General features: G+C 40.3%; 1 pseudogene; it reads right to left on the bottom strand.

The window, feature by feature from the left end:
• Positions 1 to 1191: 1191 nt before the first annotated feature.
• Positions 1192 to 2340, bottom strand: LOC142660229 (carbohydrate sulfotransferase 5-like; annotated as a pseudogene).
• Between the last annotated feature and the right edge of the window lie 4278 nt (positions 2341 to 6618).

Here is a 6618-nt window from a genome sequence, read left to right as displayed (position 1 = left end):
CTACTTTCCTTCAATTCCTGTAAAACGCCTAAAAGGTTGAAACACTTTCTGAATGCTGTTTTGGATACTTTGAGGGGTGCCGTTTTCAAAATGGGGTGTTTTATGGGGGTTTCTAATATATAGGGCACTCAAAACCACTTCAGAACTGAACTCGTCCCTGAAAAAATAGCTTTTTGACATTTTCTTAAAAATATGAGAAATTGCTGCTAAAGTTCTAAGCCTTGTGAGGTCATAGAAAAATAAAAGAATGTTCAAAAAACGATGCAAACATAAAGTAGACATATGGGAAATGTTAATTGGTAACTATTTTGTGTGGTATAACTATCTGTTTTACAAGCAGATACATTTAAAATTGGAAAAATCATAATTTCTTCATATTTTCTCTAAATTTTGGTGTTTTTCACAAATAAGCAATGAATTTATCGACCAAATTTTTGCACTAACCTAAAGTGCAATGTGTCACGAGAAAACAATCTCAGAATCAATTGGATAGGTAAAAGCATTCCAGAGTTATTACCACATAAAGTGACACATGTCAGATTTGAAAAAATGGGTCTGGTCCTCAAGGCCAAAATGAGCTGGGTACTCAAGGGGTTAATAACTACCTATCTGTTCACAGTGACTGTAAATCTACCCCTAAGGCCTTATTCACACGAATGTGTGCGTTTTGCTCGCGCAAAAAACGCTGCGTTTTTTTTGCGCATTGCAGTTGCGTGTTTCATCAGTATGTGCTGCGTGGCTGCGTGATTTTCACGCATATGCCATGCTTATGACACACGGTTTTGAAGTTTAGAAAAAGAAATGAAGGAAGTGCTAATTTCTTTATCTACTGTTGCGCAAATCACGCGCGTCACACGGAAGTGCTTCCGTGTGCCGTGTGCGATTTTTCACGCCCCCATTGACTTCAATGGGTGCGCGATGTGCGAAAAATGGCCTAGTATAGGACATGTCGTGAGGTTTACGCAGCGGACACACGCTGCGTGAAAATCACGGACTGTCTGAACGGCCACATTCACTAACAGGTTCGTGCGACGTGCGTGATTTTCACGCGCGTATCACGGACGTAATACACGTTCGTGTGAATAAGGCCTAAATCCCATATAAAAATGCAAGTAATTTTGAAATTATTTGTGTTTGTTATATGCTCCTTATTTTAAGGCACTGTTTAATCTGGACCTTTGCAACAATATTTTAATTAATTTCCATTGGCAGTATAAAATCTCTAGACAAATCTTTCTGCTCTTCCTCTGAATTCATAAACTGGTACATAAAGGTTGACAAGGCTTCCTTGCATACGTCCTGTATTTGTTCTACTTTCTTAAAGGGAAGAACGCTTCTCCAAGCTTCAGACACATTTACTGCATCTCTTGGAGTGGTTTCAAAGGCTTCTCTTCGTTTGCCTGGCCCTTCACCATGCGTTATATTATAGATCCATTGAGCAAGCGGATCAGTCAACTTCAAATTTGCAAATTTATACATCTCCTCCACTTTTCTTAATGGGTTTCGCACCAAATCTTCATATCTGAGCAACATGTATTTTCCCTTCAGGATTGGAGGAGGTTTGTGGGTGGCCATTTTGTACATGTTAACGTGACTCTCACAGATTTTACGTAAGACGTCATAGTTTGTGTCATTTATTTTTGTGCCGTTTGTGTTGAGGATCATGCCATTATCACCGGCAAGAGCTCTCGGAGCCTGTCCACGAGACTTCCCAACAGCTCGAGGGTCACGTACCAAATGGAGAATTTTCAGATTTAAGGAAGGGTCTTTGAGAAGAGGATACAGTACTGTGATGTCAAAAAATCAAACCTCTTTGACAACAATATGGGTATACGTGTCACATATTTCTTCAACTTTGCCAAATGGATATTTTCCACAAAGTTTCCTACAAGTTGATTCATTTGTGATGTTGAAACGAGGAAAGGAATCGCATGCAGGAGGTAAACAGAGAGCCCTACTGGAATACCATTGGAACAAGTCGGAAATATTCTTCTTATTTTCTATGTATATATCAAATGCAGACATATCGCATTTGAAGACTGATCGGACCATGTCTCTTACTGCCATATGAAGAACGTGGGCGCTGTAATTTGACAAAGGCTTCCATACATGCCAAGCTGGTTCCATCAAGTAGAAGACATCAGGGTGCTGGCTGAAGAATTGACCAACCAGAGATGATCCAGACCTCCAGGTGGAAAGAATGAGAAGATGAGCCTTCGTTGATTGTATTTCTCTGGTTGGCAAATCAATATTTGTTTTTTGGTGTAATTTAACCAGGAAATTTTTTTTAAGGAATATCACTATTGCAATGACAGAGACCATAACCTTTATCCTGGTCATGGTTTCCCAATTACCGCTTACTGTAGGAAAGGAAACAGAACATTGATTTAGAACTTGACCAAACATCGCTACACAGAAGGTAAATCCAAGAAAAGTTAACATATTTCAAATTTTAAGTTAAATTTACGTGATTTTTAAAAATGTAAGAAGCCCTGCTCTAAAGAATAGTGCGAAAAACAAAAAACATTCAGTAAGCGTCGGTTCTATGGCCAAAAACTGCTGGTTAATGAGACGTCAAAGGAAACTGGCAGGTTGATCGTAAATCTCACCAACTTCCAAAATATGTTAAAGGGGTTTTCCACCTTCCGACAACTGATGACCTATCCACCGGATCAGCACATGATCTGTGGGCGTCCGACACCCGAACCCTGCACAGATCAGCTGATCCAGTGCCTCCGTGCACCGGACGTACATGCCGGAAGCACTTCGCTATTTAAGTGCATAGGAGCGGACCTGCAGTTCCGCATCACGGCCTCTATGCTATGTATGGAGCCAACTGCTTCCCGGCTCCGTACGTAGCATTATGTGCCATAACATCCGATGCCCGCAGGCCACCCGAGCGGCTGATCGGTGCAGGGCCTAAGCGTCGGACCCACACAGATGATATAATGATGACCTATCCGGTGGATAGGTCATCAGTTGTCAGAAGGTGGAAAACCCCTTTAACGGACCACAGGAATTACAAAAACAACCAAATAGTCCTTATAAAAGTAAAACATCCCTTTTTAATTCTACATTTTAAAAAAAACAACTGAATTTTATTATTTTATTAAACACAGATCACACAAATTTGAAAATACAATATTACATCACCTGGGACTCTGTAAGTCAGATTTATATTGATAATAATATGCCACAAATACCAGTTTTCTTACAAAGCAAAGCACCCGAACTGTAAAGGGCGACCCCACAAAAAAAGTTGCCCCTCAGCGTTCTTGTTTCACCCTAACAAATATGTCTTAACACCACCAAGAGTTTATATACACAGGCAATAACAAAACAAAAAAATTCCAACAAGTTTCCATCTCCAGTATTGGTGATTTCATAAGGGGAATGCAAAAGTGAAGTAATAAATGGTAAATAAAAAGGCAAGGCACATATGGCGTTTTGCACCCGTGTGGTGCTCCCCATTGATAGTTTAGCAACATAACGGGCTACTTTTCATCTTATTTTAGTGTTCTACTGGGTCAAGAGACCTTTTAATTAAGGCAATTTTTTGTAAATATTGTGAGATGTCCTGCTCTAGGGAATAGTGCGTAAAATAAAACCATTCAGCGAGTGCCAGTTCTGTGGGCAGAAACTCCTTGTTAATCAGAAAAGTCAAAGGAAACTGGCAGCTCGGCCGTACATAGTGGTCTCCAGAAGAGTATCTCTAAATGCACAGGATATCGTGAGTGGTAATGTGGATGGCTGGAAGACAAACAAAATACTTAGACTATGAACACTTTTTGAAAGGATTTTTTTTTTTAATAAATGTTTTGTCTATTTTTAAAGGTTAACTAAACTTTCAGAAAACGTATTTTTCGTTTTGATCGGTGGGAGTCCGCCGAGTACTGAGACCCCCACCAATCACTAAAACGAAGTGGCAAAATCGCTCGGGTGAGCGCTGAGCCGCTTAGTTTCTGATCGTCTATTCTTGGGTAGCCAAGCAGTTGGTGTACGGACGCAATAGAAAGTCTATGAGCCCGTACACCAACTGCTCAGCTTTCCAAGAAAAGCCAATCGGACACGAAGTGGAGGTGGAGGTCACAGCGCTCGGACCCCCATCGATCAAAACTTCCGACACGTCACCATGGCATGTCACTATGACATGTCAGAAGGTTTCTGAAAGTTTAGTTACCCTTTAAACAACTTTTAAATAGACTTTAATTTTTTTTTATACTTTTTACAATACAGCTTCATTGTGACCTGTATACATAGAATCTGTATCGTTCTGTCTGAGCCAAGTCCGTTAGTTCAGCTGAACTGACCGCTCAGCTGAAAGTGGGACCAGCATGTCTCTGACAAAAACCAGCTAATATCAATCACATCTAAGTTAATGACATAGATGTGATCGGTATTATGTGAATCCTGTGTTTCAGAGACACGCAGGACAGCTCTTAGCCAAGCCTTCAGTTCAACTAAACTGACGGATTCAGCTCAGACAGAAAGATAGAGCTTTTATCATAAAAAAAAACCTTTTTTTTTTTAAATAAATGTCAGTTCAAAAGTTGTTTAAAAACACATAAATCATTGATTTAGTTTAAAAAAATTCCTTTCAAAATTGTACAGAGCCTTTAAAGAGGCAATTATGGCCATCAAGATTCAAGTACAGATTTAGTGTTGAAGCAAGACAAAAATGAAAGAATCAAACCAGTTCATCTATGACCAGAGCCAACCTGGAGTTAGCCTATTTTTGGACGTACAATAAGATGGATAAATACTAAAAAGAAAAAAAAAATTGTGAGCAGGCCGTTGAGAAGACCACATGGTCAACGGGAGTTAAAACTGACTTCATGGCGAATAATAATAATCCTTAAATAGGTTAGTTGTAACTAAAATGTTACAGAGACCATGTTGACAAATAAGTGTTTACCTGCAACTTTTTGTGCTCTCCGTATAGTCTTTCCTGAAAACCATCTTTCTTTGCAGAACAATGATGTGAAATTTGCCGTGTTCTAAACTCAAAGGTTTATTTTGGACGGAGGGGGATATTTTCTAGTGGTGAGATGTGTTCTATATTTCCTGAAGCAATGGAGTTCCCCTATGCAATGCAAGTCTAAGGACTTGGAGGGGTGTGAAAATAAATATGAAGTCAAGTGTGAACTACAGGAACAAAGCCAACAGTCTGAAACGTCAGCCGGTAAATTCATCTCCATTTGGCTTTGAACCGTATGGATCCAGGTTATTAATGCATTTAAAAAACATAAAGCATAATCCTGTCTATTCTGAATAGTTGATGACGACAACTAACCGGTCACCATGGCTAAGATAGATAAGTCTTTCCTGACAAAACCAACATCACATAACGCTGTACCAGACTAACAATACATGATTTATAATCTACCTAAGAGAACGTGTGGCCTGACATCATCGTACACACAGACCCGTATATGGCTATCTGAATGGTTAATATAAAACATCTAGGATAAAACAATTGTAATTATTCCTATGTGCACTAGGGCACAGTCATGCCGGAAAACCGAAAAGAGCCAAACCGTTCCCACAATGTTGGATTGTCCAAAATGTCTTGGTATGCTGAAGCATTTCCCTTCACTGCAATGAAGGGACCTAGACCAACCCCTGAAAAACAACCCCATGGCATTATCCTCAGCCACCAAACTTTACGGTTGGCAGAATGCAGTCAGGCAGGTAACATTCTCCGGGCATTCACCAAACCAAGACTCATCCATCAGACTCCAGATAGAGAAGCGTGATTCATCCCTCCACAGAACACGTTCCACTGCTCCAGGGTCCAGTGGTGGCGGCTTTACACCACTCCATCTGTCGCTTGGCATTGTGCTTGATGATTTAATGCTGGAGTGCAGCTGATCTGCCATGCCATGAAGCTCCCAGGGCACCGTTTTTGTGGTGATAATGACAGAGTTGGTTGGGATCTCTGCAGTTATTGGGTCAGCAGAGCGTTGGCGACTTTTGTTCACTATGTGCCTTAGAACTCGGAGACCCCTCTCTGAAACTTCACGTAGTCTGCCATTCGTGGCTGAGTTCCTGTGGTTAATAAACGCTCCCACTTTACAATAATACCACTCACAGGTGATCGTGGAATATCTAGGGGGGAAGAAACTGCACAAACTTGGTTGAACTTGATGGACATATGTCTTTTTTCAACCGTACTAACTATGTAACAAACTCACGACTTGTATCCATGGCATTGTGTTACAGTACCACGCTTGGATTCAGTGAGCTCTGTAACAACGACCCATTCTTTCACGAATGTTTGTAAAGGCGACTGCATGGCGAGGTGCTGGACTTTATACACCTGTGGTATTGGCACTGAATGAAACGCCTGAGTTCAATGATTTAGAGGTGTGTCCCAATACTTTTGTCCATATTGTGTATATATGTCTACATCAGATATTGCCGAGCACATCCATTTAGATAACTATAATTCATGTAGGATTTAAAATATGTAACAATGATAAATAACGACAAAAAAGTGCAATAATTGTTCAAAATGGACCACAAGTCTAAATAATTAATTGTGAACAGAATGTATAATGTTTTAATAATTATCCCCCCCCCCCTCCCCATCAACTCTCAGCGTCCTCCAAAGTTTAA

This window comes from Rhinoderma darwinii, chromosome 9 (genome assembly GCF_050947455.1).
Source record: "Rhinoderma darwinii isolate aRhiDar2 chromosome 9, aRhiDar2.hap1, whole genome shotgun sequence".
In the NCBI taxonomy this organism is placed as follows: Eukaryota; Metazoa; Chordata; class Amphibia; order Anura; family Rhinodermatidae; genus Rhinoderma; species Rhinoderma darwinii.
The sequence above is the reverse complement of the archived record's forward strand: the minus strand, read 5'-3'. Positions and strand labels throughout refer to the sequence as shown.